Source organism: Ischnura elegans, chromosome 7 (assembly GCF_921293095.1).
Source record: "Ischnura elegans chromosome 7, ioIscEleg1.1, whole genome shotgun sequence".
NCBI classification, from domain to species: Eukaryota; Metazoa; Arthropoda; class Insecta; order Odonata; family Coenagrionidae; genus Ischnura; species Ischnura elegans.
Genome location: NC_060252.1, coordinates 96,033,238 through 96,057,218, shown reverse-complemented (window position 1 = coordinate 96,057,218; position 23,981 = coordinate 96,033,238). Strand labels below are relative to the sequence as shown.

General features: G+C 43.1%; 1 non-coding gene across 1 annotated transcript; it reads right to left on the bottom strand.

Annotated features, from left to right (window-relative positions):
• Positions 1–23,505: 23,505 nt before the first annotated feature.
• On the bottom strand, positions 23,506–23,577 carry Trnag-ucc. The gene has a single exon. It is a non-coding gene; the product is annotated as a tRNA-Gly (tRNA).
• Positions 23,578–23,981: the final 404 nt, after the last annotated feature.

Below are 23,981 nucleotides of genomic sequence, written 5' to 3'. Positions count from 1 at the left end.
TCCTTGGTCATATCTAAGGCCTTCATAATGAATTGATGAATCGCAAAATCAATGGTATAAATTTCGGCTAACAGCCCTGATTATAGCTTATTTGTTCATGAAGTTCGAATCACTTTGACCGTTAGCAATGCTACTATTGTTTAAAAGCCTCGTCTCACCCAAAAAATCACCCTTCGAAATGTCTTCCTTCCATTCTGATGGGGACTGCATGGAGGAGGCCCAGTTCCATCTCATAGCAGGTTGATTTCTGTTTTCACTTCCACTGCCACTTCGGTCGCATTATTATCAGTTTTCAAAAATGTCTGCGGCGCGGTGATGAGTGTAACGTGATCCGCTTTTCCCAAAATTTTGCATGGTAATTTTTACATTGCGAGCAGGGGCGCCGACTCCATCGGGCCTGAGGGGGCCCGAGCCCCCTTAAAAATTCGTTATGGGTATGAGGAAAAAATGTGTTAGACTTGTCGAATTTCCCCGGAGTGTCCAGATATCGATATTCGAGTTATCAGGGTTTCAATGTTTATCATTTGACTCTTTTAACAAACTTAAAATTCATTACTTATGTAAGCGCGTGGTTTCTAATTGGGTTGGCACTCCAGAGGAATTATGGAATCAACTCATTTCGTGAAGGTATTTATTATCAATCACACACCGTGCGTCGCACACCTGGCCTGCGGCCTTTACACATGAGTACTTTCTGCCGACTGATCTCTGCCTTTTCCACACGTGGCCTCCGGCTTCCCGGAAGGTGCTGATGGCAGCATCACTCCCACGCACTCACATGAGTGACTAGGCATGGGGATCAGAATAGCATTACCATCCGGTTTCACGTCTCTGCGAACTCAAGATGTTCCGCTTACAACTATACCCCCTCCAAAGTGAATTGTTGAATATCCTAAAAACACAACAATTCAATACTAGAATACATGGAAACCATTAAAATCACAATAAAACAAAGAAAGATGAAAAGTTACCCAATGATAGATGAAAGAAAGAAAAAGAAAGAAAAAAAACTTAACGCACTTAACAGAAAACCGTACAATTTGAAATATATGAATCAATTCAAGTGGATGAATAGGTCCAGAGTTCAATCTTCGGCCGTGGCCTACACTTTTTTAGAATCACAAATTCCCACCCTCCCAAGCACTCGTCATCTTTGCACGGGAATCCCTGGATTTTAAAAACCCTCTTGGCAATTCACTGCCCACGACCCCGCCCCACACTACTGATGCACTTCACACATTACACATTATCACTGTTAAGCAATACCCTTCATTTTTACAACCTTAAATCTAACATTGCATACCCATTATCTAGGGGTCCCCGCCCCCCATCACGTATCCTCCCCTTAGCTCTGTCAAACAATTGACCTATTAATTTATACTCATTATTCATTCCTTCAAATCAAAATTAATTACCACCATCCAATCGTGTTCTATTAACCTATTGTCTTGTCCACGATCAAATACCAAACCGTTTTTTTTTTTTTTAATGGCACCAATTCTTGAGCCATTTCAAGTCCCGCTATCCCAGCGGCGACTAAAATGGCAAATACCAAGGTCATTGTTCTTGTTCGTGTTCCTCTAGAACCGTGGACAAGGGTCCTTGTGATCGGAGCGAATAGGAGTGTGAGGGCGCTGGAGAAGGGGACAGGGGAGGGGCTGCGATTCTCTCAGCTGTTCGCTGTCTGCTGCGGAGGGGGTAAGGGGACCGCCTTGTGAGGGGAGGGGAAGGCGGTGGAAGGGAGGCTGCTTCGTTCCGCTGGGAGGAGTTCTCCTCTTGGTGTGGAGGGGGGGGAAACAACTCTTTCCCTCTTCGCTGGCGCCTCGCCGTCTGGGGTGGGTGAGGGAGGGGAGTCAAACCCTTCCCCGCTATCCGTTCCCAGCTGGCTGGCTTCTGGAAGGTCGGCGTATCCCCGCGGCTCCACAGATTCGAACTCTATTTCACTGCAAGGGGGTAGAATTGGGGTTTGGGGAGGTAGGGGTGGATTCTTCCGGGGTCTTCCTCGGGGGCGAGCACGTCTCCCTCCTAAATCTGGGGGTGGAATAGAACCTGAGTAAGGTTTCACACGATTCACATGCACCACAATTTTTCGAAAGGGAAGCTCCAACTCTAAATTGCAATCGGACAAAACTCTTATCACTCGATACGGCCCTTCCCAGGGGCAATGAAACTTTTTCACTTGCCCTGGCTTCAAACACGGGTCGCGTAAATATACGTAGTCGCCCACCTCGTATCTGCGTTGTTTTCCCTTTGTTTTTACCCCTTCTGCTTGCGTCTTTTGTGCCCTCCGATTGTTTTCCTTGCAAACTTCCCACAACTTTGTTAGTCTCGCACACAATTCTCCCACAGCCGGGTGCTCAGACGGAACACCGTTCGCCGCCACGACTTCAAAGGGGGAGGCCATCGGAAATCCGAATATCACTTCGTGGGGGGAGTACTCTGTACTACGGTGCTTTTTAATATTATACACAGAGACTGCATAGTCTAATAAAGAATCCCAATTGTTGTTATTGTAATTCACGTAATGGCTCAGTATTTGGGCGATCGTGCGATGCACTCGCTCAACCCTCCCGTTCGCCTCCGGGTGATACGATGACGTGCGTAATCGCTTCACTTCGAGCAGTCTACACATCTCGCGGAACAACTCCGATTCAAAATTGGTTCCCTGATCGGTGAGGATCGTCTTTGGGACTCCGAATCGCAAAATCCAGTTTCTAACAAGCGCCGCAGCCACCGTCTCCGCAGTTTGGTCGGCCATGGCCGTCATGACTACATACCGTGAAAAGTGATCCACAATTGTCAATATGAACCGGTTTCCTTTATCTGTTCGCGGCAAAGGGCCTACAATATCTAGCGCTAAGAACTCAAACGGCCGCGAGGCATAAGGCACTTCCTGCAAGGGGGCCTTAGAGCCTCCATACGGGCTTCTTCGATTGCACGCAATGCAGTGCTTGACGTGCTCCCTCCCGGCTCTTTCCATACCTGGCCACCAATATTGCGATACTAGTCGAGTCACCGTTGCTTCCCTACCTAAATGTCCCGCCATTATATGATCATGGCATTGTTTAAGTATTTCCTCCCTACAGCTTCTCGGCACCACAGTCCTATTCCCCCGTTTCGTTTTCCTAAACAACACGTTGTCGATTACCGCGAAATTTTTGTCTTCCCTCCACCCTCGGCACTCCTCATCACTCCCTTGCGCATCCGCGAAGTCTATCGCTCCCTCAGCGACCACGCCCCTCACCTTCCGGCTGAGCGTGTCGGCATTTAAATGCGCCTTCCCGGGCTTGTGCGCTACTTCGTAGTCGTACTCGCTTAACTTAAGTGTCCAACGCATTAGCCTGCTGCTTGGATCCTTGAGACCAAACAACCACTTAAGAGCAGCATGGTCAGTTACGATCAAGAATTTACGGCCAAACACGTAACACTTAAACTGTCGCACTGCCCACACGACAGCGAGGAGTTCCTTCTCTGTTGTAGTATAGTTTATTTCGGGGTTTTTCATTTGCCGAGACGCGTATGCCACGGGGTGTTCCTCCCCATCGATCACCTGTGATAACACGGCTCCTATTGCGAAATTACTCGCGTCCGTAGAGATGATGAAAGGTCGGTTGAAGTCGGGGTAAATTAATACCGGACTACTCGTCAACGATTCCTTTAAACTCTCCACAGCCTCGTCACACTCAGGCGTCCAATTAAAAGTAGTCCCTTTCCGCAGCAACGCCGTCAGTGGTCGGGCGAGGACGGCGTAGTTATCCACGAACCGGCGGTAATAGTTCGTAAGTCCTAAAAATGACTGAATTTCCTTTGCCGTTCTCGGGGTTGGGTAATCGCGCACCGCAGCAACTTTTTCTGGGTCGGGCCTGATCCCGTTGGCGCTGATAACATGGCCAAGGTACTTTACTTGTGGGAGGGCAAAGTGGCACTTAGTCAATTTCAACGACAGGCCGGCCGCTTCCAACTTCTCGAATACCTTGCTTAGCCGTGAGGCGTGCGTGTCAATCGAATCGCTAAACACGATGACGTCGTCTAGATAAACTAAACATTCCGACGGCGTCATCCCCCGTAGCACTCCGTCCATCATCCGTTGGAATGTCGCGGGCGCGTTTCTAAGTCCAAATGGCATACGGACGTATTCGTAATGGCCGCTGTTTACGATAAAGGCGGCCTTCTCACGCGAGTCCGCGGCCATCGGAATCTGGTGATATCCGCTAGTGAGGTCGAGGGTCGTGAAGTACTTACATCCGCCTAAATATTCCAAAGTCTCTGTGATATTGGGAAGGGGGTAAACATCTGCTTTAGTGATAGCATTAAGGGCCCTAAAGTCTATGCAGAATCGATAGTTTGGCTTGCCATCCAGTGACTTTTTCGGAACCACCACCACCGGAAACGCCCACGGGCTATTGCTAGGCTGGATGACCCCCCCGTCTAATTGCTCTTTCACGAAATTCTCTATCAGGGGCTTCAGGTGGTGCGGGGTCCTATAGGGTTTTTTATAAATCGGGCGGGCATCACCCGTCGGAATTTCGTGCTCCACTAGATGAGTGGCAGGGGGCCCGCCCGTTTGCGTAAACAAATTCTGAAATTTCTCAATCACTGGGGCTAGTACTCTCGTTCCTCCCCTTTCAAGTGCCCCAACTTATCCCGAATGTCCCTTCCGAATTCCTTCACTTCCATTACCCCAACGCACTTTTCCTCCCATCCAGTTGTCCCCTCTTCGCGGCCCGTTTGAATGTCCTCACCCGAGTGCACCTCGCTAACTCTCGCGATCAATGTCCCCTTGTTTAGCGTAAGTGTATCAGGTCCAAAATTACTTACGTGTGTGGTGACGCTTCCCTCATCGCTCACCAAGCACACACACCTGGCCACCCAGCACTCCTCCTCCTCCAGGGCAGATTCCACCAGGCACTCCTGACCCGGCCGCCAAACTTCGGTGTCCAAGAAAATAGGCAGGAGTCGCACGCTTCTACCCGGAACGATTTCAGCGCGCAGGAGTCGAACCGGTACGTCAACTGCTCCATGGCGATGGCACGTCCTCGTGGGGTATCCTCGTGGTATCTTTTCGCCCCCTCTCCTCGCCGCGTCGGGGCGGAAAGGAAGATCACGGTCGGTCGCCGCCAGCACCGGGTCCACTACCGGTGAGAGCGGGCTCCTCGTCGCCGCTAGGGCGGCCCCATCAGCCGCGGGCGATGACGGCCCGTCGGTCGGTCTCCTCCTTCCCCCTCTCTCCTTGCGCTGGGGCGAAACCACGCCCACTTTTCCTTCCATCCCGTCGGACGGGGCCCGCTGATAACAACCCACCGCGCCCATCGCCGCCTCCCTCCTAGTCGACGCACTCTCTCGCGCGTCGGCCAAATGAACTATTTTTCCATTCAATACCAACACTCCCCGAGCGAGATCAATCACTGCACCGTTTTCTCTTAAAAAGTCCATCCCCCACAGTCCTGCATAGTCGCCCAGCGAGTCCACCACTTGCGCACGCAGCATCAGTGACATGCCACCAACTCTCAAAGGGGCCACCACTTCGCCGTAATTTCGCATGTGCCCCCCCGAAATCCCTCGTATCCTCAAGGGTGAGAAAGTAGGGGTCAAATTGCCACTGCACTGTCTAGTTATTAGGGAAACTTGGGCTCCTGTGTCCACTAACACGGGCCACACCCGTCCGTCCATCTCCACTCGTACTACCAGTCCATTTGCCTCGCGGAGCGAGCAAACAGGTGTGATCGCCACCTCCTGGGGGGGCCGCGTTCGGCGATTAACTCGGCCCCACCCTAGTTTAAATCCGGCTTCCTGTCGCTCGACAGCCGCGGAGTACTCTTACAGTCCCTCGCAAAATGCCCCTGGCGGCCGCAGGCGAAGCAGAGCCCTCGGGGGCGGCTCGGACATAAGCGTGCGAAATGACCCTCCTTCCCGCACGAAAAACACGCCTTTGCCGTCGATGCAAAGACTTCCATCTCCCCAACTGGCCTCTTCGCACGCCGTTCCACCTCCACGATGCGCGTGGCGTTCTCAATGGCGTCATCAAACGTCGCTGGCATCCTCAGTCGCGTTTGTCTGCCCACCTCGCCAGAGAGACCGTTTAAGAAGGCATCCAATGCCCTCTGGTCGGCCTCTTCCCGGATGGCAGCCACCCTCTCCTCAGTGCCTTCGACAGAATAGGTCCGTACATTCGTTTCACGAACCCGATCCGCGAATTCCTGTATGGTCTCCCCCGCCTTCATCCGCAGAGTGGACAGCAACTCCCGGTAATACCGCCGGCTTTTACTCGACCTGTATCTCTCCTTCAGCAGTCCGGTAATCTCCGGATACGTCAATGCCTCTCTCCCCTCGGCCTTGGCTCGGCAATACGTATCCGCGGCCCCCTTAAGTCGCAGCCTGATCGCATGCTGTTTCTCCTCCTCCGTCCACTTACTCAGCAAGGCAGCTCTATCGAACCGTTCGAGAAAGGCATCCACATCCTCCGCTGGTCCGCCGCAGAAATTCTCAACCGAGGCTAAGAGGGCGAAATTCGGTTGTCTATCCGCGTAGTGCTCAGCGGTCGGGGCGGGGAGATGCATAGGTCTCTCGGCCTCTCGAGCCCTCATTCTAGCGTTCTCCTCCTGCAGGTCCTTTAACTGCGCAGTCAACGTGTCTAACGCGCGTTGGAGATCCATCTCTTGGCCCAATATACTGACCCTGCCCGTCATCCTCACTTACCTTCACTATAGACTTGATTCCTCTTTTTGTTGGAGGCCAACGTCGCACTCTGACACCAGTTGTAAGCGCGTGGTTTCTAATTGGGTTGGCACTCCAGAGGAATTATGGAATCAACTCATTTCGTGAAGGTATTTATTATCAATCACACACCGTGCGTCGCACACCTGGCCTGCGGCCTTTACACATGAGTACTTTCTGCCGACTGCTCTCTGCCTTTTCCACACGTGGCCTCCGGCTTCCCGGAAGGTGCTGATGGCAGCATCACTCCCACGCACTCACATGAGTGACTAGGCATGGGGATCAGAATAGCATTACCATCCGGTTTCACGTCTCTGCGAACTCAAGATGTTCCGCTTACACTTACAAAATTTCCTGGGGCAAGATCCCCGGTTTGGGCCCCCCCAATAATTTTTGTAAGTCGACATCCCTGATTGCGAGGTATTGAAAAGTAATGAATTTGATAGATCACATCATCATGTTCTTATGTGTATAACTTTCGGTTAGTGTCCTTAATGATTTATTTATTTCCATACCACCGAAAAACAGCTCTATACGGCCTTTCACATCGGGGTTATTAGCATGCTGGCAATTTAACGTACACAGAAAACTATGCCCTGGATTGGGGGTAACTCACCCAAGCGGGACTCGAGCTTCCTATTTGGTAGGTGAGGACTTTACCCCACCGCCACCGAGGCCGGCAATTATATCATATTTCCCCGTGAAACTCGAATCATTTTGTCCGTCAGCGACACTAGTGGCGACTTTTGTAAACTCATTTAAATGCGAGGTGGCTGAAAACACGTTAGGAGGTCGACTTGAGGATCATCTTTTGTAATATTCGTGGTTCGCCCACAGAGCACGGAGCGCTTGTATTCTTTCTCTTATTTCGCTGGCCGATGGACGCTTAAAAAATTGTTGAACCATCCTGAGAAATGACCATGCTGACTACATACAGGAGGTCCTATTCTTTGCCGTAGGAAGTTGATTTCTATTGCTACTTCGGTCGCGCTTTAACCCTCCAGCAGGCGCGCCATATTCTGTGACACTAGCGGGCGCGCGTGGCACTCAGTGCAACACTTGGTTTTCCGCTGATATTAATCTGTTTCCAAAAATATCCGCCGAACGATCATGTTTAAAAAGAAATATTTTGTAGTATATTATTTACGATTGCGAGAAATAACATTGAAAATTCATGAATTTTATGAATAACATAAGCAAGAATATACTTTTTTTGACGGTCAACTTTTGTTTATGGAATATTTCTCCGTGAAGTTCGGTTCGCTTTGCTTGTCAGCGAAGCGAGTGGCAACCTCTGTCAATTCATTTAATTTCGCGTGTGTGGCATCACATCTGGGGTTCAATTTCAGGATCCTTTTGTTTTAATTTCGTGGATATGACCACAAAAGTGTAGATTCTGGATAAACTAAGGCCGCAAGTAAGTGACCTTGAATACTCATGCTCTTCATCGGCTAATTTAAGCAGAAAAATCTTAGAGACATATACAAGAGGAGTACGTTTGGGAACCAGACGTTTACAAGACTCCTATGCGTCGAAATCGAAGTAAGATTACGGATCGTGCAATAGCTTTGTGATTTATTTCCATTATTGAATTAAGTGGAAACATTTGTTTAGTTGTAGAGGAGCTGGCGAAAATTTTCGTGTTCAGATCCCATATATATAAAATATTCCTTCATATCTGATATATGTGGGATCATTTCATATATTCATATTCTTTCAGTCACCTCTCAGAAGGATTTAGGGGTTATTTTTTATTCTAAGCTGCTCTTTCGTGAGCACATTAAATCCATTTCCAGCCGCGCTATGTCTTTGGTGGGTATGATGTATCGCCACAGTGAGGTGTTGGTTTTATTTCTCTACGCACCTTCTTCCTTTCCTGTGTCTCTCCGATCCTAGAATACTTCAGCTAAATCTGGTCTACGGCCCCACCTTCTTCATTAAAGCTCTTAGAATGCCCTTGGAATTTTTTCCTTTCTATTGTCCGCTACCGCCACTTGCCATTTCGTAACTTCTCCCTCAATAAGATTAGATCCTCTCTTGGCATTGCTACTTTAGCTGATCGCCGTATCCTCAATGACCGGAGACACTTCTTAAATATCATCAATGGCAAATACAGATAATCAGACCTTCTTTCTTTTTTTCCGCTTCGTCTTCCTTCGCGCACGACGAGGTCGAGTGACCTATTGCATTGTTTCACCCCCCGCCTTTCTGTCTCTAAACGTTCTTTTCTATTCCGACTTCCTTCTTCCAGTAACTCCTATGCCAAATGTGTTCCAAATTTTGATCCCTTTTTTCATCCCTCATCCATCTTGCACCATCACTATCGCTAATTTTCCCCTATTCCTCACACCACCCGATGAAATTTACTATTCTTTGCTATTTATTTGTAAATACTGTTGAATATTTTTTGTTCATAGTTTGTTACGTTGCTTAATATTATTAAATTGTTTCTCCTGTTATTGTAGTCCTCTGCAATTGGCCTCGTGCTGTTTTTGGACTGGATTAAATAAATAAATAAATAAATATTCTTTCCAATCCGGAATTTCGGGGAAATCTCGAATCTTGGAGGGAGCATGGTAGCTTCGTGGGTTGATCGCTGTTCAAGAGGTCCTTATTTCAAATACCTTTGTGAAGCCCTCTTCCGATGAAAATACAGTAGCTATTTTTATTTTTTTTAAATACGTAAGTAATTTAACAAGTGGACTCATAGTGACTGCGGAGTAGTAAAAAGCAGAGGCCAATATTGAAACCCCCACACAATCGCTATAAAAATATGAAAATTTTAATGTATGCAAGTGGATTTGAAAAAATCGTGATATTTTCGCATCTTTTTTAGTGTAAAATTTAGTAAACAATAAATATTCAGTCAGAATTTAAATCATGTAAACAAAGGTTACCGTCGGAATCAGCCGGACCTTAGATAAAAATCAGACAGGGCGAGGAGGGATGGTATGAGTGTGAGTTAGTCGTGATAAGGTACTTATCCATTTAATCTTGGTCACATACGCAGAAATGCTATTTTTTACCCTTACTCTGGGTTAAGAAAATCGTCACATAGAAGTGGAATTGACCAGCCACAAAACCGAACATTGCCGAACTAAATTACTATAACGTCAAGTTCCGAAGTTTTATAATATGCATCAAGGAAAATCGAGAAGGTAATTTCGTGATAATTCAAGGCTTTAGAGTGATGATTTATTCAATGCTGAAAATTAAGGGCTGGTGAGAATATGATTACCAGTTTTAAGTCTAGTTCATTGTCATAGTTAACCATCATCTCTCTAATGCCTATAGGTAGCGTATATTTGCCGAGAAACAATGGATATGCAGCTTGTTAACGCAAAACTTGTTAACACAAATTGGCTATTTAAAAATGAATGCATTGTTGGGAAATAATGTGACACGATTTTCATGAAAAATTTCCTAGTGCTCCTTGTAAAATTGTTCCATTTTTTGGAGGGAACGTGAATGACGGGCTGTTACATAATTTAATTGACACTATTATTACCCATTACATTTACTTTCTAGGACCTATTGTCTTAATCAATCAACGGCTTTGAAGCATCTTTTGGACGTTTTTATTCGTTGATCGAGCATAAACACTGTAATTTTATATCCGCAATAGTTTTTAGCGAGATTGAAATTTCAATATGAGGAATCTGAGTGGTACTGCAATCATGTATAGCCATCTCCGTTGATGCACATAATATAGACGCACCTTGATTTACGGGGCAACAATTTTTATCCTCGGCTTGGTTACTTCTTGAATTGCCTCGAAGTCATTAAACCGCTATGAGGTGCATGGATAGTGCAAAAAAATATTGAGGAAGCTGAATCGGGCTGTGCAATTGGCATTTACCTTAGAAAAAAAAGTTACTGAAATTACCACCGGCAAAGGGACATGCAAAGGTACTCCCTAAAGAGTTTTACTCCGTTCCGACGGTTAATTTATGTATTTATGTGCATTCCAAAGCACCGTTCCGTTCGGCTATACGGCCGAGACGGGCTACGCAGGCGAAGGGAAGGCAGGAATGAAAATGTTTCTGCAATTGATTCGGAACGCGCACGAGGGCAGGTCGCTTGTCTTCATTATAAGGGAGTAGAGGCGAGAGGGTTGCCTCTGGAATGGAACGAAACAATTACGCCTCGAAGGAAAGGTAGTGGGAAAACCTGGTGATTCCAGTTGTAAAACTTCCTCATTTTTTATGTATATATATATTTTTTTGAGAGAGACTTCCCAGACATTAAAAAAATGACCAAGGTTTTCTTTACAACTTTTTTTATTTCTAGATCACTGATCTGCCGCTTTAATTACATAGTATTCGGGAATGTCAAGGGAAATATGTCATTTATGCTAAGCATTGAGAATTGGCAAACGTAAAGATGCGTTGCTCAGGATAAAAATCAAGCAGGAATGTCGACCGTGCAGTAAAGTATTTCTTTTAATCTTTCAGAGTGAAAGCCTTTTTTTTAGGTTTTTCTAAAAAACAATTATATTCATTAGAAAATTTCTCTTTACTTTATTTAAAGTTATACATGTAGTATTAGATCGTCACTAGTCAGTAATATTATTCATAAACATCTCCGAGAAAAAAATTACTCTCACGGATGCAAGCTTATGCAAACCAAGGATCAAATACGTTATGACGTTGGGAGTAGATGGTGTAGTGTGTAACTTGTAGCATACCTTACCGGCATTCAGAAGATCTAGGCACGAATTCTGCCTTTGCCAAATGGTTTTTCATAGATAATTTTATCCATTATGCTAATTAGTATAATATTTGGAATTAATATCCCACTTTTCCAGCTCCTATCATGAGCACCTCACGTGATAGATTTTTCACATTGTATCTTTTCAATCCTATCTTTCAAATCACTTAATTAAGCGTCAGCGTGAAGTTACGTAGGTAATGGAGTACTTGAAGAGTGGGAGAGAAGAGAAGCCTCATGAAAAAATTGTTAAGAAGACCGGACATTGTCGCAAGTAACAACCTTATAGCCCATATCTTGAGACATGACGGCATGATGAAAACAATCATCGAGGGATAAGTGGATGGCAAGAACGGAAAAGGTAGACAGACCTCTAACAAAATATACGGAACAGGTATGGAAGGATGAGAAAGGGAAGGAATAAGAAGGTGCGAAAAGATTATCTGAAATGAGAATTGTGTGGAGAGCTGCGTCAAACCAATCTTAGTAATGCTGACTAGTGATAATGATGATTGCTGGTACCTCAAAAGGGGTTGAAAAATACCTGCTACTATCCGTAATAGAAAAATAGAGACAGCCAGGTAGAAGAAGAGGTGCAAAGTTGTCCATATAGCTAGTTAGAGGATGAACCTAGTCTACTAATATTACTAAAATGCTGCAGCTTTGTTATTCTCAGATTTTTCTTTTAAAAAAGTACCTTACTTATAATATTAATCATAATAATAATGCAAAATTTTATTAACGAGGACTCACAAGGTCCTAAAGAATCAACAAGAATACAAATTTAGCTTTTTGGTACCTTTAGAAAATAATAAAAAATAATGAATAGGTGCCTAAAAAACTACAGCTGAAATATTTCTTAAAACAGAAAATAAATAGTACGTTCCACATTTCAACAACAACTTCCACTCAGTACACAACTAAATAAGTAACAGTGTTGATCTGGAGCAGAATACAATTTGAAAATATGGGGAAAGTTCTCGAAGCACAAGTATAGTAGACTGCACTAGCGACACGCTGCGCCTGTTTACGAGTTACCGGAATTTTACAATTACATACGTACAGGAGGAATTAACAGATCTACCATAATTTTTATAATACAGAATAAATTAAAGATTCTTTGATTAGGAAAATAGAAGACATTAATTTGCGAGGGGTAATGGGAGTATCGAGAGGTTTTGAGACGAAGGAATGGCGAGAGGCAAAATCCTTGGACGTCCTGCGCGGTCGATTTGAATATGCATGCGCCCAGATGGGCCGCAGACGTCCATCTCATTTCCTTTACATTCATTTATTCCGATCGGATGCTGGGAATGACTCGAAGGAGAGCCTCTATCAGAAGAGGAGTCACTAATTATCACTATCTCGTGGTCACGACGCGTAAGCATAATGAGGAATCGAATCTGAGCCTCCCCTGACCATTCAATAAGCACGAAACGATCGACAAGGTGCATAATGATGCGAGTGTCTAACGTATAGCCTTTATTTACAATTTAAAATTAACGAGCGAATTAAGTGTGGACTATAATGCTGGTTAAACATGCGTATAGTAAAGATTGATAAAGGATTTGAAAAATATGGCCTATCATCGTAATTACCTCGGCTCAAAAATGGTAAATGTTTACTACTTCTCAGTATCGTTTATATACTGTCGAATACCCTTCCCTTCACTTTCGAATTTCAATGGCAAGTTGCCTGAATTGGACATGCAGCTTTTGATATTGTCGGCAATCATTGGTTTCGGGAACCCTGGACGGGACCGTAGACTCCCGAGAGCCAGGAGCTAATAGGGTAGTTTCCTTCATCAAAAAAAACGGAAGGCATTTATTGCGATTCGTTACCCACCATAAGTGTATTCATAATATAAAAATTATTTGGTTTTACAAATCCCAGTTTAGACGAATGGCAATGGTCAATTTGAACCTCATTTAACCACGCTTTTAGATTTTTAAATGACGATATCTTTTTTTCGTGATTAAATGAAAAGTGAAAATTTTCAAGCGCGTGAAAACACGATAGATAAGTATGAATGCTGGGAAAAGCCCCTGTGACGTCATTCTGGATCCCGCTTTCGCCGTGTGAGGTGACCTTGGGGCGAGGCTTTGAGCGCTGATACGGCTGCTAGCAGGTGGTAGAGTACCCTGCTAGCAGGTAGCGCTTGGCTTAAATAAGGATTATTAATGCTCTATCAAACGAAGAAAACTTTCTGGCCTTAGGCAGTTTTAATAGGTGATTATTAAGACATGTTTCCCTGAGCTCTGTGCCTCATGCATGCATTGGTAATCTCAGACGATGTAAAACTCCTATCTACTCGTATAGAAACGAGGTCCCTGTGACGTCACGTGGAGTGGCATCGCATGGACGCCAATCTGGCATTTTACAAATACAGTCAAAATTGACCATTGCCATTCGTCTAAACTGGGATTTCTAAAACAAAATAATTTGTATATTATGTATTCACTAATGGTGGGTAACGAATCGCATTGAATGCCTTTCGTTTTCTTTGATGAAGGAAACTACCCAATTACTTATTCATCGTTCTTCCTGGTCAAAACTATCACCTAATTCCCGGAAGTATTTGATCGTGGGGATCTTTTTACGGCATTAAAAAACTATTCGCTGTGTGGTAAAAGGAATATTCTCAAATACTTGAAACAGAGTTAGGAATTGATAAAAGTAATATTTGCAAACACTTGGTGGCCAAGGGATGGGATTGTGTCTCTGATTTATGCCGACATCGAGTGGATAATCAAATGTACTACTGATAATATCTAGGTGCTCTCGTTTATTTCTATACCTAATTTGCGTTCCTAACTACGTTTAGAAAAAAATCACATGCACTCTTCCGCTTCTCACCCTCTCAGTTAAGATTTCCTCATTGTATATTATAAATAAGTCGCCAAATCAAAGGAGAATGCGATAGATTGAGCAGAAGAGTGTTCCATGCTCTTAAATTTTCTTCCACGTTGATTCCGTGGCGAGGCAAACTGGAAAGATGGCGAAAAAGAGATGGGAGAGTTGCATTTGAAAGCCTTCTCTTTCTGGAAGAAGAGGGCGTGGGCGAATACCTCGAGGCGCGTGAGAGAGCCTCTTCAAGGAGTTGGAATAAGTTCCTTGGTTACCGGAGGCTTGCTCTCACCATATTAGGAGATCAAAGGCGAGCAGTTAATTACTCCAGTGAATCGTTGCATCTTATCTCTTGGAGTGCACGATTGAATTACCACGTAAATAAATGCTCAGTTTACGTAAATATCTTGGTAGTGTTATACTTTTGTGTGGAATATTTTACACTTCAATTTATTTTTATAAAGGTTATTAATAATGAATATTCATATTATTGAAATAAGACATTGCAATATTTCCACTGAGTTTCATTATTACACGACGCGTTTCATCGTTACGAACAACATTATCGAGTGTGAAACGCGTTGTGTAATAATAAATCTCAGTGGAAATATTGCAATGTCTTATTACAATAATAATAAGAACTTCCACCATATCGTGCCCACCATCATACAAGGTAATGAATATTCACTTCACTCACTCTGTGATACATCCCGGATGTTGGTATGGTTAAATATGAGGGTGAAGATCGCCTCAGATTAAGCCATTGGTGTGTGAATACCTCGAATGGAGAGTAAGTGAGCCAGTTCCTTTCCCTGGGACAACTCGTACTGCCAGGATTTTTTAGGGGTATCCGAAGGGTTCACCCGAAATTTGAACCCGTGACCCCTCGATCGGCGGCCAAAGGCTCTACCCACTAGGCTACTAGACTGAAAAATTTACTCCCAAAAAATTACATAAAAAGTGTACTAAATTGAAGCCTTTCTTCCGCGCAAATAAGTACAAAGAACGGGTACCATAAGTATATCGTAATAAAATGCGTTTGCAGTATTAAAAAAAAGCGTTTTTACCCTACAATGAATAGATTTTTCATGCTGGAAAACGTAGAAAAGTAGAAAATGTAGCGGAACCGTTCGAGCAAATATTTAGAATGAGCCACTCGTAGACCTACCCTTCTATGACGTGCTCTATTATATCTAATACTGTCAGCGTATCTAGATGCTTAAGGTGTCTTCTAGCTGGTAATGAATGACGGCGGAGTCGGAAGCGTGACTGAGTCACGTCTATACGTCACGGCCGTGCTTGTCACGCGCCCTTGAGTGCCCACGGCGCTGCTGTGACGAGAGATTGAGAGGGAGCGGAGGGCAAGGAGTGGGGGAACTCAGGGGATAGACAAGAACTCTAGGCCTTTCTGCAATAATGCCTTCATATAAATACCTCAGAATATTCATTTTAACTCTTGTCATTTTAGCAATCTGAATTAGAAATGGAGAGCCGTACGTGTATACCAAACCAGCAGGGCTATTGTATATTTTACCCCATTTTACAGCCAATACCCCCTAGGAGCATATATGTCCCCCTAGAAACATATGCCACAGTGTTTCAGGCAGAAAATTTTGCTATCCTTACATGTGTGTACGCCTTTGAGGAGACAGGTCTCTACAAGAGACCGATCCATATATGCACCGATAGTCAGGCTGCTCTAAAAGCCCTGAACTCACCTTGGTGCAGGTCCAAGCTATTGGCTGAATGCTACAAGGCACTCAATATTTTGGGTAGCCGTTGTAAAATAGAACTTTTCTGGGTACCGGGACATTCAGGTACTACCGGAAACGAGATGGCAGATGAACTGGCCAAGGCCGGCGCAGAACAGTACCCAATTGGCCCAGAACCAATGGTGCCAGTTGCCCCCTCAATGGGGCTGACTGCAATCAGAGGGTGGGAATCAACCCAACACTTAAAGATCTGGCGAGAAACACCGGAATTACGTCAGGCTAAAATCCTTATGGGAGAGCTCTCTCCTAGACTCGAGAGGAGAATTTTCCTTATGGACAGAAGTCAATTGCGAACGGTGGTAGGCCTGCTTACGGGACACTATCATGTAATGAGACATGCACCTGCTGGGGGTAACGGACTCAGATAGGTGTAGATGATGTGAGACGGGAGAGGAAACAACCACCCATCTGATATGCGAGTGCCCCGCAATCATGAGGACTACATATGGACACCTGGGCTCACCTTTTATAGAGCCTAAGGAGGTAAGAGATCTTCTCATTGGGGCCCTCTTGTCCTTCGCTAAGGACATAGGCCTCTATGGGCGATCAGTTATCGGTGGTTAGCGCAATGGACCTACAGGTCTAAGTGCTCTGGGAGCTGATCCACCATCGCATCATCTAATCTAATCTAATCTACCCCATGCTTTGAAACCGCAATATCATCATTTGAAAAAAAAAGTTGGCTTAAGTAGACAGCATAATGGTCAATAAATCAGAAAAATTAATTTTTTTCTTTTCAATTCACGATTTATGTGCCAGCCACAGAAAATGAGACTTTGGCGAATATCCGCTAAGAAGCCTTTAATAGAAAAACCAATGAATGAAAAAATAAGGAACATTATGGATTCAAAGAAGAATGTGGCGGAGAATACGGAAGATTACGATGTGCATATGCGCAAAGGTTAGGAGAATAAAAGAAATCCGAAAGCTGTTCTCAAATGGATGTCAGAAGAGGGAAATGAATAGGAAGGCCTGAGTTGCGTTTCTGGAAGTGAAATGAATAGTGAAGTGAATCTGCGGCTCCATAGTATTTCCTGTACTTAATTTTTCTCAAAATGTACCTGTTTTTTGCGCGTAAAATCAAGTTGCCCAACTTTGAGCGCTTGGTGTTCCCGTAGTTTTCGTTTCATTAACTTAAATTTTGATATGAGAAAGCCTGATTTAGTATAAACAGTTTACAGTGAAAAAATTGTTTGTGCCACTAAAATTGATCGATTTGTTGGAAATAACGCAAATCTCTGCAAACTGATATAAAATATATATGATTCAACGTACAAATAAATTATCATTCGCATGCTCTTTGTTGCATTGAAATTGAATGCTTCGTTTAGACGCTAGAGCTCCTCAAACTCGGGTGTATTGCTTTTTTTTACTGACAGTAGTCTATGGTCTGACCGCGAGTCGTTGTCCTTAGTGCTTGGCTTGTGTCCGACGAGCGAGCCCGTTTTTGACTACGGCTTGGATGTGAGCCTTATGCCTTATGTGGATTCACTCCGTGCCACACCATGGTGGAGGTTTGCACTGTGCTTCGTAGTTGTAGATGTGGGTGTAGTCGTCTTTGGAATTGTGGATTGCACATTAAAGATTTGACTTTTTTGCCAAGCGGTTAATAGTTTTTTAAATTTTCTAACTTGCATTTGTTTTTTACTGCATATTTAAAGCGCGACTTCCCTAGAATTAAAGAAGGAATATCTCTATAAATGTCTATGCGCTCATGGTTGATGACTCGAATTGATGTAATTTCTAGGCTCCACCTTCGAAGACTGAAATAAGCATGGGAGACATGATATCTTTGTCACGCGGTCAACTTTTTACTACCTTTCTAACCCGCATTTGTTTTTTATTGCACATTCACTGCGCGACTACCTGAAAAAGGAATATTTCTATAAATGTTGCAATTCTATGCGCGTTCTGATAGTTGCACTTCCTAGGCTCCCTTGGAAGACTGAAATAAGCATGGGAGAGGTAATTTTTTTTGTAGCGATACGAAATCTTTTTTTTTCTTCATACTTCTTCCGCGCTCGGCGGGCATGTCGAAAGGCGATATCCGGGCGACTGGGAGGGTGACGATGCCTCGAGGTGTCAAAGGCGCACTTGCGCGTCGAATGCCCCCGAAGACGACGCGCTTTCGTAACACGTGTTTAGCTCGTTAACTCTCTTTCTCTGGGGAAAAGTCGTCGTCTCGGCTGCCTTCAAGGGGATCCGATTACCCCCCTCCCACGCACCCTTCACCCCCTCCTCCCTTTCCCGCCATTCTCGCTGCCGCCGCTACTACCACTACCACTCCTTCAACCCTTCACTCTCCGTCTATGTCCCACGCAAACTGCCAACACCTCCACACGACCCCTTGTCAACAGCCAAGGAGCAAGAAATTTGCTTTCTGGGAGGGGAAGGCTTGGGCAGTATGCGGGTTGTCTATTCGGGAAATCATTAAATGTCAATTACCACGCTTCAGAAAACCATAAATTTCATTGATTTAGCTGTGGATTACGTTTGCATAGTTCTGAGATTTATACATGGGATATAGTATTTATATTTTAAACCCTGCATAGGTGATGCCATTAGGAACCAAATTTAAAAATGATGTTTAGGTCGAAAACGCACCATTTTTCAAACTGTCGAAACTTTGAGCCGGTCGCGATTGGCCGCGAGTTTGCCCTGTTGCCGGATGCTATAGACAGCTCATGACTTCTAATGAGACATGAGGACAGCAACGGGGAGAATTCGCGGCGTTTTCGACTTAAATTGGTAATTTTTTTCCTGCTGGTATAAGCTATCAAGGGATAAAATTACGCGACATAATTTTTCTCCGCCCCGTATATTTTTTTGTCCTTGGCCTCTTGTATACATCTAAATAAGAGATTTTGAGGCGTAGGTCTTTTTTGAAAAACGCATTCAACGACGTTTCATTTATTTATTTCCCATTCTCAAGGCTAATAATCTACGTCAACATACTACCCCGCAAACCGCCTGAATAGGCGGTGGGTGTTGGGGTACCAGCCGTTGGCAAGTAAAACGGTAATGCGCTTTCATAGTTCCACCTAGCATTTATTAAAGTCCTTTATTGTTCTGGGAAAAACGAATTCCCACATCTATTCTTTCGGAGATATATCTCTTTTAATTTAAAATTCCTCTCGAGCCTGTTTATGTATTTGGGTTTGGCATGTTTTTCTCCGTATCGCTCTAAAAGATTTATACGAAGCATATCGATAAAGTAAGGGCTGTTTGGTCATAGGGAAAGTGTACTCATATGAAACACATTTTATTGGCTGTTTTAGTTAGCTACAAACCTTCTTTACTTCTCTACATGACCGTTGCTCGCTTCAAAGCATTTTTTGTACCTCTACATCAGCTTCTTTAACCCCTCTTTATAGAAGCTCACCGTCTGAGAGTTGAACCAATTGCACAAAGCCACAGGCTCGCACTGCTGTCAAAACCAATTTTCTTATTCAAGATTTTCGTTGGGAACTCTTTGACCACCCACCGCACAGTCCTTACCCTCTAGCGGTAAGGGTGAGGGTAGTTTCCTTTATCAAAGAAAACGAAAGACATTGATTGCAATTCGTTACCCACCATTAGTGTATTCATAATATACAAATTATTTGGATTCAGAAATCCCGGTGGCAATAGACGAATGGCAATGGTCAATTTTAATCTTATTTGAAAAAGACCAGATTGGCGCCATTGCGATGCCACTCCACTTGACGTTACAGGAACCTAGTTTATACAGTAGTAGATTGGAGTTTTACATCGTCTGAGATTACCAAAGCATGCATGTGGCACAGAGTTCAGGGAAACATGTCTTAATAATCACCTATTAAAACTGCCTAGTTCGGAAAGTTTCCTTCGTTTGATAAAGTATTAATAATCCCTATTTAAACCAAGCGCTACCAGCTAGCAGGGTACTCTGCTACCTGCTAGCAACCTGCATCGTATCAGCGCTCAAAGTCTCGCCTCAAGGTCACCTCACACGGCGACAGCGGGAGCCAGAATGACGTCACACGGGGTTTCCCCAGCATTCATACTTAGTCGCCGCGTTTTCGCGCGCTTGAAAATTTTCACTTTTAATTTAATCGCGAAAAATAGATATCGTCATTAAAAAACTTACAAGCGTGAAATAGATACTTCAGGATTAATAATATTTCGATTTAGGCATTAAAAAAATAATGAGAAATCACCCTATTGTTAAGTATAGTGGAATTGTTTGCATTGTATGATGAGGTTTGGTCAATAAAATTGTTTAGTTTTTTGCCAACATTATGTGTTATCCAATGCATGTGTAAATGAATGGTTGAAATGGGGCAGTAGATTTTCCCACCGAACTAGCCGCAGGAATTCTCGGGTTTTCCTCCGGGTCTGTGGTTTTTCATGGCCAACGTTTCGTTATTCGACTAGCGCATCGTCATCGGGGAGTGAAAACCGTACAGTAAATCGTCAGTTCCGAATAAAAAAATTCGGGTAGGAGGTTTAATAATACATGAGTAAAATATAATAATATTTGCTTGGATTTAATGATGACGCCAAAATATCTTAGATAATTTTTAGTGAATCGAAATGGATAATAATAAATTCAGGCACTAAAAACCCGTTTACCTGATAGGTACAAGAACTTAAAATTTGCATGTAAAATGCAAGTGGAAATATAGGCCATAAATATTTTGCCACAGCTCTAATTCACAGTGCAGTAACCGCAAAACTAAAAATATGGACCAAAATTCGCCGAAGAAACTCGACGTTATATCATTCTCTTGCTTTGCATAAAGGTCGCCAAATGAATACCCTCTATCCGTTTGAGAGGAAGGAAATATGTAGAGAAGGCGTTTAAGGATTGGTCGCTTGACATTTTAAAAGCTTCATTATGGCTCACATCCCCTTTGATTTAAAAAAAAGTAACCCATGAATTAGATCTCTCAATCAATGTATTTGGAATTGACGTTTTAATATCTCTCACAAAGCGATCGGCGGCAAGCCTTATCGAATGAAAAAATCTCTCCTTTGTTCCAGGCGCTCGCAGGAGGAAAAGGGCACACTTAGATGGTGGCAGCGATACAGAAAAACATGATTATCGATCGATTAAAAGATGAAGGCCTTCCTATCCGGTACCACGTGCACTATCCAGGTTAAATGAGGACTATACTCAGCGTGGGCGGAATACGCCTAATGTCCGCCTAAAAAATGTCTGATTGCGTTTTTGGAGATATGTCGGTGTTTCGCAGCTACGATCGGCTACATTTATCATTATAAATATGTTGGTTCAGCATTCACCAAACAGTGTGTTCAGAGTGAGGCTGGGGAGGCTGGAGGCTGCGCGCTAGGCCATTTGGAGGCTGCTCGCTAGGCTTAGATTGCTTGAACAATTGAAAATGGATATCTTTAAGAGCGACACAGAGAACATAATATTAGACCAACACTATATTACCAGGTCCAATAGAACGATAAATTAAGAGAGGTGTTTTGCCGAACGAATACATAAGGGAATTCGTGTTTCCCCCGAACCATAAAGGACTTTATTAATCGCTAGTCCCAACTTCGTTAGAGCAGTTCATTTTTTTTTGCTGTGAACGGCTGGTGTCCTAATACCCCCTGCCACACGCCTTTTAGGCGGCTTGCGGGGTATTATGTCGATGTAGATGTTGACGAATGACCTGTGGTCACATGGATACAATGGGCGGCACCATTGTCAAAATCTAATGTGGTACACTTGCCATCACTATAAAAAAAAGAATTACATTTTCAGGGAATTCATTGATTTGGGTGAAGGAAAATTAAAATGAATTAATGTTTGCAACTTGTTTACAAACAGCAGGCATCCATTTTGAAATTGCGATTTCCACCCGCCTCTTATAGCGAGTGGGATTATTTCTACCAGTTTAAACAATAAGCTAAGTGTAGCATTAAGGTAAAAAACATTTAGCAGCATATTTTTAATAATTTTAAAGCAAAATAGTGCCCAGTTTTTCATCCAGAAGCTCATTTTCCCAGCGCAACCGAGTGTAGCCTATGACTACGGCGGGAGGGAATGGGTTAACTCCTTGGTTGTAGTCGTATGGGAAGCTTAAAGAAATTATACATTAAATAACCGTGAGCCAGCCAGCGGTGTGACATTGCGGAGTAACCCGTAAATTCACTTAAACAGCACATGCATAACATAGGAAAATTCATATTCCTTTATCGGAATTCGAGCTCGAATATCCCGAATTCCCTCAAGACAAAACTCTGTAGATAAAGAGTTGTTTTACGGTTTTTTTCTTAGATTATTACGTTCAACTATTGAGCTCCATTATCACATAAATGGCAGTATTTTGCCGGAATTCATTATAATACATATCTGATCACTCAAAATATTCTGCAATATTTCGCCGCTATAATTAGCTTAATTATATTTTTCTCGTATCTCATTATATACTCTACCAAACACATTTATCCGGATCAGACGATTAGGTCTGATTGTCACTCGACCCAGGCAGTTCAAGTGGCATAGCAACTTGCGAATTTGTGAATTGTGTTCTAATCCTAGTCAGGGAAAATGGTTTTCCTTATGTAACATTTTACCTCGCATGTAAAGTCGGCGCGAGAAACGAAGTATTTCTTTGTTGCTTTAAAAAAATTCATAATATGTTCTTGCAATTTGTTTTCTCTTCTGATGGACCGAAAAAATACTTTCTATGCTATATTTTCAGAAAGTTTCATTTTTAAATCTGCAGTTTTTATTAGGTTCTTGGGGTAGTACCTTTATAACAAGTGAAGGTAACAGTTGTCACGACCCTATGTGGTCCAAACTTCGCATTGCGATAGTTAATGAAATTTAAAGAAAGAGTTTCCTCTGGTTTACCTACCACAAAAAATTCGGAGTGGGTCAAGTTGGGGAAGAATTTTACTTTTTAAAATTTAAGCTTACACTTTGTTTTATAATGTGGTGTAAAACATAACGTTTTCCTCTACACATTGTCAAAAATACGTGAAAAATAGGACATTTTAATGGTTAAATAAAAAGGAGCTATAACTATGAAGGGGATAAAATTTTAACCACAATGATTTCAAAAAATGTTTATTTTTATCAGTGCATGCTTTTCATTTTGGCATTTTAAAGCAAAAAAGCTACTGTGGCAAAATACTTCAGTCTACAAAAAAAAATAGGGAAAGATTTTTGACATAATTTTATATCAACTTCACAAATGTCTCCTGCTCTAGAAAAATGACTAAGAAATAAATTTATTTCAACAATGTCTTCACTATTCTTTAATTAGAAAACATAATGGTTATTTTCCGAGACGATAAGCGAAAAAAATCATTTTTGGCCAGTTTTTTTTCGATTTCTGCCCATTGAGCGTCATGTGCATTGGAATGGTTGAGAAAAAGTGAAATTACATTTTAATTTCACATTTAGTTTCACAGTAACTGCAAATTTAGTTGTAAATTTTGAGCTCATTTCCTCTGGCTTAACAGAAAATGAAAAAAAATATGCGTCGGCCGGGAATCGAACCCGGATCAACTGCTTGGAAGGCAACTATGCTGACCATTACACCACCGACGCCTTCGTAAGTTTCGACTTCAAATTTTAGGTCTGACATCCCTCAGTCACATTCACCTGCCATAAAATTAACATTACATCAAATTGTAATTAATCTACCGGACGCAGCATAGATTCTTGGGAAGGTCTACGCCTCGCTTACTTAACAAAAATGTTTCGCGATACTCATGTGAACGTCAATGGATTGAATTCCTTTATTTAATACACAATATTTATTTCTCATCTCAGGCACAAAAAATACTCCCTCTATGAATTCACTCAGGTCCTGATATTGACCTGCAAAACTCGAAAAGGGACATGGTCATGAAGCAATCAGCAGCAACAAAATAAGGCGGTAACTTATACTCCTTTTGGAGGTTGAAGGGGCTATCTGCTCTCTGCCTTTTAATTGTGTGCTCTAAAATATA